We start from the raw sequence: 13,595 nt of genomic DNA, 5'->3' as shown, positions 1-13,595 counted from the left end.
TATATGGTGATCACTGGTGAAAGGGTTAACTAGGGGGCAATCAGGGGGCTTTATGCGGTAGTATATGGGGGTCCCTAGCGCTATAAAAAGCTGCGGCGAACCTAAATACCTACCTGCCTAACTAGCGTCACCTGTGACACTAATACGGCGATCAGAAAAATGATCGCTTATTAGGCTGGGTTCACACTGGAGCGATGCGGAAACGCCGCGAATCCGCGGCGGGTTCCCGCATCGCATGCCTCCCGGCGGCAGTTCACACTGCCCTATGCGAACTGCTGGGAGTGTCAGTGAAATGTTACTGACACCCCCAGATCAGTTCGCATATCGCAGTGCGATCTGCAAACTCGGATCGCATGGTGTGAACACCCATGCGATCCGATTCTGCTGCGGGCCAAAAAAAGGGTCCCGTGCGAATTTGCGGCGGGTGCGGCGGGTGTGGCGGGTGCGGCGGGTGCGGCGAATGGCTGAACTCGAATCGCACAGAGATCGGATGTGATTTGCACTGCAGTGCGGTGCGAATCACATTCGTTCTCATAAACCGCTGCAATGTGAACCCAGCCTTAGTGACACTGGCGACGGGGGGTGATCACGGGGTTAAACCTTTATTGGGGGGGTTAGGGGGGTACATTAGAACTAAAGGGGGCTAACCCTAACTGCCCTAACAGTTATTACAGTCACAAATGACACCAATGCAAAAAAAAAAAAAAAAAAAAAAAATGACATTGGTGTCACTGTGACTGGGGGGCAGGGGTAATTGGGGGGGTGATCGGGGGGTAAAGGGGGGGTGTGAGTGTGCCTGGCATGTTCTACTGTGTGTGGGATGTGTTGGTGCAACTCACTGATCCGCTCTCCTCCGTGTCGGAACGAAAAATACTGACACGGAGGAGAGAATACATCACTTCCTCTCCTGTGTTTACATTACAGGAGAGGAAGTGATGTCACCGGGGATTTCCATTCGTCGGGAGCGATCGCGAGGGGGTGGCCATGAATGAATGGCCGTCCCCTCGTCCGGGATCGCTCCCGAACGAAAACCGACCGCCGCAGGCACCGGGCGGGGGCCCGATCGGGCCCCCGACCCGCGGGAGGCAAAGGACGTACATATATGTGCTTATGCCTGCCCGTGCCATTCTGATGACGTACATCGGCGTGAGGCGGTCGGCAAGTGGTTAAAGTGGATGTAAACCGGAAAAAATATTTTTAATGAAGACTTCTACCTAGTACAGTAGAGGATGTCAAGTCATCTGTACCCAGTCTTAGCACAAAGAGTTTATCCAGCTCTGAGCAATCCTCTTGTCTTTTTTTAGTAAGATAAAAAATGACACACAGATAAGTTTGTGTCACCACATTCCCCACTGCTGTGACCGACATCTGATTTCTTTATCTCATGCATGAGAGCAGAGAGAGTGTTACGATTCCAGCTTCACATCCCTCCCCCTTTCTTCCCCAGTTATCCCAGGATTGGCTGCTCCACACCTCAGCATGATTGGGCATGCTGAAGTCATGTGGTGCCCTTCCTGAGTTTTGACTGGATGTTACTCAAAACAGGAATAGGAGAGTGTAGAGGTGAGTGGGGAGCCTTGTGACATCACGACTCCACCCACAGAGCTCTGGCAAAGAGACCCACCCATCGATTACAGAGTTTTGCAGGGCTCCTACTGCTGAAGGGGGTGACATTTGCAAGGTAGGGATACATGCAGGAGGCTTGCATGTATTAATACTGTGCCATTAGTTTATACTGGGTGAGTGGTGGGTTTGCATCTACTTTAAGTCACAGCCAGTGGTGCATGGGCAGTTTTAACTATGTTTTTTTTCTCTCTGCTCCACAATAAAATAAATGATGGGACCAGTTCACAGGGATATTTTCCAACAAATTTCCTTTTGCAATAAAGCGCATCTCTGTTATCATCCCCTTGAAGGTCAGACTCAGCCTAAATATTACAAGTGAGGCACTTGGTATTACTTCCTGGGAGGTCAGATATGGTACAATCTCTGGGATTGAGCACCATGTACTGGGCCTTTACAAGGGGATGTTCCACCTCACCCCCAGGAATGTCAGAAATCATAAGACTTCTGTATCAAGACCTGGATCCTCTGCTGGTGGCACTGTGGGTCTCAGAATGGAAGGTTGTAGTACCGGTGTATCATCTGCTGGTGGCACTGTGGTTCTCAGAATGGAAAGTTGTAGTACCGGTGTATCATCTGCTGGTGGCACTGTGGTTCTCAGAATGCAAGGTTGTAGTACCAGTGTATCACCTGATGGTGGCACTGGGGTTCTCAGAATGAAAGTTTGTAGTACCGGAGTCCCCCTGCAGCTGCTGGGGCTGCATTTAATTGCTCCTCTATATTTTCCTTGTGCTTCAGTGTTTTGCCCTACTAGCCAGACACTGTTTGCTGTTAAATTCAGAACCTGATTTCTGCTCCTGTCTTTTACCTGTACCTTATACCCTGCTGCGTCATAGCTGCTCCCCTTGTTCCAGATCCCAGTCCTGGCTCCCCCTCTTCCTTGCATCTCCAGTATTACCCTGTTGCTCATTTTGGGGAACAAAAAGCACCAACGGGCCTTTATGTTTTTGAATACTATAGATAGATAGATGTACATACATAGAACTGAGGGGTTGTCTAAGCAATATTCTGACATGTGTATAGTAAATAATATAGAACTGAGGTCAGACAGTCAAAACCACTTCACTTTCAGGCTGGGTTCACACTGGTGCAATGCTGGAAAGCCTGCAATTCAGTGCCGGTTCCTGCATTGCACCTGAATCGCACACTAGTTCACACTGACGTCTGCGAACCGCTGGGGATGTCATTGTAAAGTTAATGACACCCCGATCGGTTCGCAGATCGCAGTGTGAACTTTCAAATGGTACAGGAATCAAAATCACATAGGTGTGAAGACCCATGCGATCCGATTTCAGTGAGGACCAAAAAAAAGGATACTGAACCATTTTGGTGCATATGCAATGCGTTTTTAGCCACACTAGTTGGTGTGAACCAAGCTTCAGTCGAAGTGGTGTCCAGAGCAATTGAGAGAGGCCTTCTGTGTGTGTTTGTACTGGTCAATCAGGACGTAAAGGAAAGGGTCACTGGCCGGTAGAACAAACCAGGAGCTAATTGAGGTCATCATAAAGAATGCCTCCTGCTTCTAACTTGCCCTAGAAGTGAGCAGTGTCCAGGCCTACAGAATAAGGAGGCAGTCTTCTCTCCACATCGAATATAAATGTCACCAGATTGCCCCAGTGCACTTACACAGTCTGCACTTATACCGCGTAAACAAGACCGGACTTTCCGTTAGACTAGGTCCGACGGTCTTCCCGACTGACTTTTCAGCGGAGTTCCGATGGACTTTCCGAATGAACGGACTTGGCCACACACAATCACACCAAAGTCCGTCGAATTCAACCGTGATGGTGTATGACCAGAATAGAATAAGGAAGTTCATAGCCAGTAGCCAATAGCTGACCTAGCTTTGGTTTTCGTCCGTCGGACTAGCATACAGACGAACTGATTTTTCGACTGGACTTGAGTCCGTCGGAAAGATTTTAAATATGTTCTAAATCTAAAGTCCGTCTGATTTTTCGACAGCAAAAGTCCGATGAAGCCCACAAATGGTCGAATTGTCTGACGGATTTGTTCCGTCAGACCTTTGCTGTTGAAAAGTCCGGCTGTGTGTACATGGCATTAGAGTTTAATTGGCCATGGTCTTTCCTCTTTTCCATAAATGTCTATATACAGTACATTAATTATTTGCTGCAAAATGTTCTGGGTGTTGCTCTTCCTCATAGCTATATAATAGAAACTGACTGGTATTTATAAATGAGAAAATCCAAGTTTACATGGCATTGATCTGAAAATTGTCTACAAGGACTGCAATCATGCATCAATGACAAAGCACGCAGGAGAAACAAGCGTGCTGTCAATTTCCACACCATTAGACGATGCAGAGATGTCAACTGTCGTTACTCTCGGCAAAAAGATATTTTTAAGCCGAGCACTAACACCATAAATTGCAAACATCTAAAGTCTGTGGTACAAATTGTCACATACCAGGCTATTATTATAGGCATCTGCAGACATGTTAATGGGTGTCTGACAAATAAATTGTATTTAAAGCTTTCCCTTTGGTACATGGGCCATTTTGTATCATAAGATGGATCAGGAGAATTCACCCCAAACTTAGAAGATCATACTACCAGCCTTCACTGACTCCAATGATATATACTGTATATAGGAGGTTCCCACAGTAACATATTCTGTGGCAAAGCAGAATAAACAGAGTTGATGATTTATCAGGGTGTTTGTACTCCTTCACTGTCCAACCAGTAGGCAAGTTGGTGACATTACTGTATTCCTCAAAGCCCAATTCTGGTAAACTTGAACATTCTCCATTGCAGTGGGGCTGTGCATGCACTGCAAGGTTTAATTGCTTCTTTAGGTCTAGGGGGGGCATAGAATAGAAGATTTATTTACCTGTTGCTAGACCATTCCCCTCAGCATCTTCTCCCTAATGCTCCAGCAGTCTTCGGTCCTACATTGGACATGATGACGTTGAAGGACATTCCAGCTCCGGAGCATAGGGAAGCGCCGTCTACTGGGGGAATGGGGGCTCGGGTATGTAAAAGTACAAACCTAAACTAGCAGTTAATCCTTATAGTGTGGGTGGAGCCCGACTGCAAGGTGAAATCTTCATATCTTCCATGGTTGGGCTTTAAGAACATAGTGTCATAGAACATAGATACTGCACAGAGTTACTGAATTATGAAACAGTGTACCATTAATTCATAACCCCAGGAGATCACGCTGTATTTACTCAAGCATAGTCATACAATATTAATAATAATATATAGCAATAGGTTACCCTATATGACCTAAAAGTAGAACTAAAAGCAAAACTTCTTTTCAATTTTTTATGGAGCAAGGAAGCATTCTAACCCTCGCTGGTGTCTTTTTTGGCTTTTGTGTCCCATTGGGGAGATTTCCCTTCACTTCCTGTCCCATACCCAAACTGGGAAGTGAGAGAACATATCCTGAGGGAAAATCCCATTAGAATTTCCCCTGTATTCTTGTTATGGTGACAATCCAAAATTTAGAATTTTCTTATAATGTAAGATAATGGTACACAGGAGAAATAGAAAGGGTGAATCTAAGCCCTTGTGCACACGGTCGGAGATTCCGACGGGATGTGTCCGATCGGACCATTTTGTCGGATATTCCGACTGTGTGTGGTCTCCATCAGACTGTTTCCGTCTGAGTATCCGACGGACCAAGTTTTCCAACTTGTTGGTAAAATTTTCAGACAAAATGCTCCAATCGGACATACTCCGATCATGTGTAGAGAATTCCGATTCGACAAAGTGCCACGCATGCTCAGATCAAATTCCTACATCAAAGCTATTGGCTACTAGCCTGATGGTAGTCGCGTTGTAACGAAATAACGTCATCACGTTCTGAACGATCGGATTTTCCGACAACTTTGTTCCGACCGTGTGTATGCAACAGTTTCGGACAAAATCCGTCGGACATAATCCGACGGACAAAGTCCGATGGATTTGGTTGTCGGAATCTCCGACCGTGTGTACAAGGGCTAACAGGAGTACAGACAGAAATAAAAAGTTGACAGGTGTTCTACTCTCTCTTCACTATAAAAAAACAAACAAAAAAGTGTTGCCTTTAGGTATACTACATAGCCAAAACTGTGTCAATATTCCTTCAAATGATTTCGTTTAGGCATTTTCAATGCCGAGTATAGTCCTGCAGGCATTTTACACAATTGTGGGCTTCTGACTTCATGGTAACAGTTTGGGGATGGTCTTTTTTCAGTTTTTGTGCCTGTGATGTATTTGGTGTGGAGGAACTGCCTGTACAGAGCCCTGACCTCAACCCTACTGAACACCCTTGGGATGAATTGGATCTCTTATTTTAAAATATCTCTTTCGAGTGGATGGGCACAAGTTTCCACAGACACACTGCACAATCTTTTGTTTAAGGCCTTCCCAAAGAGTGGAGGCCTTTATAGCCTCGAAGAGGGGGGGAACTTCATATTAATGTACATGATTTTGGAGTGTCCAGAAAGCTCATATAAGTGTGATGGTTAGGTGTCCACAAGCTTTTCACAATATGGTGTGTTATCTCTGTAGAGAGAACTGTTTGCAGTCGCTAATCCCAGAGCAGCCTACACTCTAACGTCCCCATCACAGTCACATCACAGTCACATACATTTATATGTAGAACAGACCCCTAACCAGGTTGGCTGTTTTGTCTCAGGTTCTATTCCCTATGAGGCATACGGCAGCCAAGCACACAACAGTTTCACAGTCTCAAAACCCAAGAAACAGGTAGCGCATTTCTTTTTGAAGTTTAATGCTGTTTGAACTTTGACACTTGAGACTAGTAATAGGTGAATAAAGCTCAGTGGACTCCAATGCAAGAGCAAACCTGAGACAGCAAATCTTAAACAGTCTCTCCAAGGGTTAACAAGGAGAGTCTCCAGGATCTCTTTCAGGTCTGTACACACTGTGTCCTGGGTACTCGAATGCTTTCCTGCATTACCAACCAGCTTCTGTACATTAAGCCTCCAGGCCAGATCCGCAGTGGACTTCCTCCAAACTGTTCCCAGCAACCTCAGACATAGGTCCCTTAGCTCTCCTGGAGCTGGATCCACAGAGGCCTCCTGCATACATCAGCTAAGTGACCAAGAGGTCAAGGGTCCTTTTGTTCTAGGACTCCGCCTATTTATACACACCTCTGCCCCCTACTGGTCATTCTTCTTCCCAGGAACTGGCTAAAGCTGTATGAGTATGCAAGTGTAGCACTCTTTAGTGTGCTATTAGTGATAGTACAGGCAAATCTAGCTGAACCAGGGATAAACCTGAGTTATGGAATCTGGGGATACTATAGGTATGGGACTGAATGACTCATCCTGGCAGCTCCCTGGTGCTTCTCCCTGCTTCTGGAATGTTGGAGAATGTTCTGGAAGTTAGTGGGCGGAGACTAGGAGGGTTTTCCTTGAATATTTAGGGGCCCTTGGCCAATCCCCAATAAGTGAGCCTGGCAGGGGACTAAGGAGCCATTAAATACCAATGAGTCATGCCAGTCAGGGAGTTGGGTGGAAGATGGAGAAGTAGTGCTGAGGGTAGGCTGTCCGTGGCCCCTGAGGGACCCCTGTCGGGAAGGGGATTTACCTCGGGCTGGAGCTCAGGATGCTGGCCTGGAAGGATCCAACCACAGGAGGCAGTAGGAAGGACCCTACCCAGAGAGACAGCAGGAGCAAGGAGAGACAGAGTGAGTGGATCAGCACGGTGCAGGGACAGACCATGACACTCCCACCACCATGCTTGACTGTAGGCAAGACACACTTGTCTTTGTACTCCTCACCCAGTTGCCACAACACACGCTTGACACCATCTGAACCAAATAAGTTTATCTTGGTCTCATCAGACCACAGGACATGGTTCCAGTAATCCGTGTCCTTAGTCTGCTTGTCTTCAGCAAACGGTTTGCGGGCTTTCTTGTGCATAATCTTTAAAAAAGAGGCTTCCTTCTGGGATGACAGCCATGCAGACCAATATTATGCAGTGTGCGGCGCATGGTCTGAGCACTGACAGGCTGACCCCACAACCTCTTGAACCTCTGCAGCAATGCTGGCAGCACTCATACATCTATTTTCCAAAGACAACCTCTGGATATAACGCTGAGCACGTGCACGCAACTTCTTTGGTCAAAAATGGTGAGGCCTGTTCTGAGTAGAACCGTCCTGTCTTGGCCACCATGCTGCAGCTCAGTTTCAGGGTCTTGGCAATCTTCTTATAGCCTAGGCCAAGGCTATCTTTATGTAGAGAAAACATTTTTTTTTTCAGTTCCTCAGAGAGTTCTTTGCCATGAAGTGCCATGTTAAACTTCCAGTGGCCAGTATGAGAGAGTGAGAGTGATAACATCAAATTTAACACATCTGCTCCCCCTTCACACCTGAGACCTTGTAAAACGAATGAGTCGCAAGACACCGGGGAGGGAAAATGGCAAATTGGGTGCAATTTGGACATTTTCATTTAGGGGTGTACTCACTTTTGTTGCCAGCGGTTTAGACATTAATGGCTGTATGTTGAGTTTTTTGAGGGGACAGCAAATTTACACTGTTATACAAGCTGTACACTCACTACTTTACATTGTAGCAAAGTGCCATTTCTTCAGTGTTGTCACATGAAAAGATATAAGACATTTACAAAAATGTGAGGGGTGTACTCACTTTTGTGAGATACTGTATATTAGAGCTAAGGCTGAAATGGCCGTGAACATATATAAGCCAAAAGAGTTAGATTAGAACAAGAACATTAAGAACATTTTTGTGAAAAAGTGCTGTTCTTTGGCTTTGTGTGCCAAATACTTTGTGATGGGAATGATGCCAAGGGCTGTTTTGGCTGAAAGCCAGTTTATATAAGCACACTTTCAGTTGTAGGATTAACCGCTTGCCGATCAGCCACTGCAGTTTTACTGCGGCAGAATGGCACGGCTGGGCAAAATGACGTTATCTTACATCGCTTCACCTTTTGGCGTGTGCACGACCCCGATGCGAGTGCCTGGTGGGCGCAATGACCGTCGGCTTCCTGTGATCGCTCGTGACAGAGCGAGAACCGGGATCTGTGTGTGTAAACAAACAGATCCCAGTTCTATCATGGGAGAGGAGATGGATCGTGTGTTCATACTATGTATGAACACCGATCTCTCTCTCCTCCTAGACAGTCCTCCCCCCCCCCCCCCGTTAGAAACACCTCGGGAATACAGTCCCCCTAGTGTTAACCCCTTCCTTGGCAGTGACATTTACACAGTAATCAGTGCATTTTTATAGCACTGATCGCTGTATAATTGTCAATGGTTTCAGAAATGTGTCAAAAGTGTTCGATGTGTCCACCATAATGTCTCAGTCCCGATAAAAAACGCAGACCGCCGCCATTACTAGTAAAAAAAAAACATAATAAAAATACCTTAAATCTATCCCCTATTTTTTAGATGTTATAACTTTTGCAGAAACCAATCAATGTACGCTTATTGAGTTTTTTTCCCCCAAAAATATGTAGAAGAATACATATCGGCCTAAATTGAGGAAAAAAATAGTTTTTTTTTTTTGATAAAAAATGTGGGATATTTATTATAGCAAAAAGTAAAAGATATTGGGGTTGATTTAATAAAGGCAAATCCACTTTGCACTACAAGTGCACTTTGAAGTGCAGTCGCTGTAGATCTAAGGGGAAGATCTGAAATGAGGGGAAGCCATGCTCATTTTATCATCCAATCATGTACAAGCAAAAATGCATTTTTTTTTCTTGCATGTCCGCTCCAGATCTACAGCGACTGCACTTCCAAGTGCACTTGTAGTGGATTTGCCTTTAGTAAATAAATCCCATTGTGTTTTTTTTTTTCAAAATTGTCACTCTTCTTTTGTTTATATCGCAAAAAATAAAAACCACAGAGATGATCAAATACCACCAAAAGAAAGCTCTATTTGTAGGAAAAAAAGGACATTTGTTTGGGTACAGTGTTGCAAGACTGCGCAATTATCAGTTAAAGCGACTCAGTGCCAAATCACAAAAAATGGCCTGGTCATTGAGCAGCCAAATCTTCCGGGGCTGAAGCAGTTAATGGAGATCCTTTTCTTCGACTCTGCTTGGTGCTCACATTTTGTGCAGAATAAGCATTGCTTATTTCTATCATCCACTGTCTAAAGCTCGGGGGGAGGGGGGGGTTCTTTATATCAGTGTTAAGGGTCCTTTTACATTGGTGGCTAATCAAAGAAATGCCTTGCTTTGGTGGTCAGTGGAAAAATGCCTTCATACATAGGTATTAACTGAAGAGTCCCCCTAATTGATGGTCCGTTAAGGCCCCCCTTATGTTGGTGGCCAGTAGAAAATAGACCCCTTTTCATTATGTCCTGTGAGGGGTGTCTTCTTACATCTATATTATGTAAGAGGAAGAATACCCCTTTGGTTGGAAGCCAGTAAATAAAAAATAAAAAACACTTAATTGGAGGGCAGTAGGAAGAATGCCTTCCTACGTTGGTGGTAAGGAAATTAATACTGCTTACACCGATGTTCATTGGAGGGTCCCCTTACATTACTGGTCAGGGGAGAAATTCTTTCTTACATTAGCATCCAGTGGCAGTTCCCCTTAGATAAGTGGTCAGTGGCAAAATGCCTTCTTACATCAGTGATCACTTCCGTGACGGGTCCCCTTACATTGGTGATCAGGGGAGAAATGCTCTTTACATTGGTGTATAGTAAAGAGTCCCCTTACATTGGTGATCAGGGGAGAAATTCTCTTTACGTTGGTGTTTAGTGAAGGATGCCTTTACATTGGTGCTCAGGGGAGAAATTCTCCTTACGTTGGTGTTTAGTGAAGGATGCCTTTACATTGGTGTATAGTAAAGAGTCCCCTTACATTGGTGCTCAGGCAAGAAATGCTCCTTACGTTGGTGTTTAGTGAAGGCTCCCTTTACATTGGTGCTCAGGGTAGAAATGCTCCTGACGTTGGTGTCCAGTGAACGGTGCCCTTACATTGGTAGTCAGGGAAGAAAAGCTACTTTTATTGGTGTTTAGTGAAGGATGCCTTTACATTGGTGGTCAGGGGAGAAGAGACCCATTATGTTCAGTGAGAAAGGTGACTTCTTACATCTATATTCTGTGGGAGTAAGTGCCCCTTACATTGCAGGTTAGTGTAAAAAATAATTAATTTGGGGGGACAGCGTGAAGAATCACTAGTGAAACACTGGTGTCAAGTCGTTGGTTCTGCCAAGTAGTGTTGGCCCTGGAACTATGCATGTCCTGGCAGATGAGAGATCAAATAGCCTCTTCTCAAGGAATCACTAGAAACCTCTGGAGGAACCCTAAAGCCCCGTACACACGAGCGGACTTTTCAACATCCAAAGTCCGACGGACTGATTCCGTCAGACTATTCGATCGTGTGTGGGCTGCAACGGACTTTTGACTCGCCAAAGTCCGAAGGACTTTAGAATATGGAACATGCTTCAAATTTTTCCGAAGGAACTCCGCCAGACCCGGTCCCTTCGAAAAATTCGCTCGTGTGTATGCTATTCTGACGGACTAAAACCGACGCTAGGGCAGCTATTGGCTACTGGCTATGAACTTCCTTATTCGAATCCAGTCGTACGTCATCACGTTCGAATCCGTCGGAGTTTAGTGTGATTGTGTGTGGCCAAGTCCGCTCAGCCGAAAAGTCCGTCAGAACTCCGTCGGAACTCCGGCAGAACTCCGACGGAACTCCTTCGGAAGTCTGTCAGACATAAGTCCTCTCGTGTGTACGGGGCTTAAGGTTTCATGGAACCCTGATTGAGAATGGCTGCTCTCGAATGTAGAATTTTTATTCCAGTTTTATAAATAAATAATAATAAAAAAAAGGCAGTCCAAAAACTGAACTAGTCCATTAACTACTTCTGCATACAATATTAAAGGTCCTATTTACAATTTATTTCAAGAGAAATTATGCGTCTCTCCGGATTGTATAGTCAGAATGCTATCTGGGTTTCCCCACATGACTGCTACCAAATAAGTGGTCACCATACTCCTACACTGGTGTTTTGGCACGCATGGTCTGCTGACTGCTAACCAGTAGCTTTGCCCAGCTTAATTTTCTTCTGTTTCAGAAGAAAAGGCTTTAAATAACTTCAGAGCTAAGTATAAGTTCAATACTAAACACTGAACAAATACCATTCCTAAATCTAAATGTGTGAGCAAGCATGGCATATTGTACAAATTTAAGAAAAACATATCTAAATGTAGTTTGTAATTTGGGGTTTAGTGAGGTTAAAAGTGAATTTCCAGGTAAATTTTTGTGAACCTTCTGTATGAACTGTATATCAACAGCACTGCCTTTTGGTGAAATTAGGAACTGCAGTGCATCTATAATACAATAACATAGATTTACAGGTATGTGAAACAGGGGGGTAATTTTTACTGCACCTAGATGCGAAGCACCCCAGCATATGTACACCCCTGTCTGCTGCCTTTGCAGCTTACAGGGAATGAGTTGCCTGTTTTTACCAGCCACATCTGCCAGTGTAATCTTAGCCTTGCAGAAAGTATTTCCTTGTCTTAATAGATCACATATACCAAAAATAAAAGGAACATTCCTCATTTTACTATAGTATGCAAAGCCATGGCAGCCATCCCTTTTTGCCTCAATGGCCAACTGTACAGCAAGAACTGCTGGTGTACAGTACAGCTACAGCCTAATATGACATAGGTATAACTGAATAATATTTGGCAAAAATGCTGCATGCCAAAGTAGACAAGAACATACCAAATGCAATATAAACTTGTTGTTGAATGCATGAAGAGCTATACTCATCTGGGACCATAGTGCCAACCACCACTGCTCGAGTTGTACTTGTAGGCAGGTTGAAGATGTATGTGTGTAATTAGTTGTCCAGCAGCTGGTCTAGGCTGGGGAAAGAGTTAAACATGTTCAGCTCCATTCCTGTGCTTCTGGCTCTGGCGTGTCCACCTGTTCTCTAAAAAGGGAGACAGCCAAGATCTATGGACTTCAGAGAATGGGAACTTGGGTATAGGTGTATCATAGACTCACCCGTGGGTGCAAGAAAGGCACTGAAGAAACTGAGGATCACAGACAGAAATCCAACCATGGATATTGCCATTATGGACTCTTGCCTCATGGAGGTATGCCTGGGACACTATGCTGGTGTAGCACTTTCTTAGGGTGACACCACAGTGGATCTGCAAGCAAGATTGTGTAGGAGGAAGGAAAGGAGTGTATATAGACTGTGTATATAGTTGAAGTGTCCCTGAAGAAGTTTTGTTCCACTCAAGTGGGCATTCTATAATCATCCCATCCCATCCCCATCCCCATCCAAGTTTATTAACCCCTAAATAAAACACAAAAACAAAGTTGCTGGACTGTTTCCTGTCTAAGTCAGTGTGCTTGGCTGTGCAGGGTGGGGGATGCGCTACACTATCTTGGTTAGGATCGTGGAAAGGACGTTGAAGACTTTGTACTGCCATGTTGCATTTTTACAGTAATGTTACATTAACCATTGTGAGCCTGGTCTGAAGCTATTCAAAGGGGTCCATGTTGATTTTGGCATATTCCATAGAACTTGGGGCTGTAAATTACATATATGCTATGAAGTAACAGTTAAAGGTTAACTTGGTAGAACAAGAAGAGGAGTGTAGCTGCTATAGGTAACCAAGTGGAGCAACAAGCTACAGCAACTAGTTGTTAGGTGTGATACATGGTAAGGTGACAGGTCCTCCAGTACTGAGGGGTCAGTATTCTATTTCCCAAAAGGTTGGTATCCATCAACTGGATCTGAATTTACATTACGGACATCTTTGGCCTGGTCATGAGGTACGGGAAAGAAAGAGCTATGTGAGAGCATGCATGAAGTCCATGCTAAGTGCACAGCAGGACCCCACTGTGTTACAGGTAGTGAGGTAACAGAGGTACGCTGGACTCGTGGAGTGGGTGTGTAGTGACACAGTAATATTTTTGTTTGCTGCACACAGTAAAGCTCATCTCTAAGCCTGGGAACTGTCTTAATATTTGATTCTTCACATGACCACAGTCTCTGC

The 13,595-nt window shown here is 44.7% G+C and overlaps 1 protein-coding gene across 16 annotated transcripts in view; it reads right to left on the bottom strand.

Moving 5' to 3' along the window:
• Positions 1-13,595, bottom strand: part of OTOF (otoferlin) — a 529,099-nt gene that overhangs the window by 299,990 nt on the left and 215,514 nt on the right. The window lies entirely within an intron of this gene.

This window comes from Lithobates pipiens, unplaced genomic scaffold, assembly GCF_037356315.1.
Source record: "Lithobates pipiens isolate NorthernLeopardFrog02 unplaced genomic scaffold, aLitPip1_a1.2 Scaffold_18, whole genome shotgun sequence".
Classification (NCBI taxonomy): domain Eukaryota; kingdom Metazoa; phylum Chordata; class Amphibia; order Anura; family Ranidae; genus Lithobates; species Lithobates pipiens.
The sequence above is the reverse complement of the archived record's forward strand: the minus strand, read 5'-3'. Positions and strand labels throughout refer to the sequence as shown.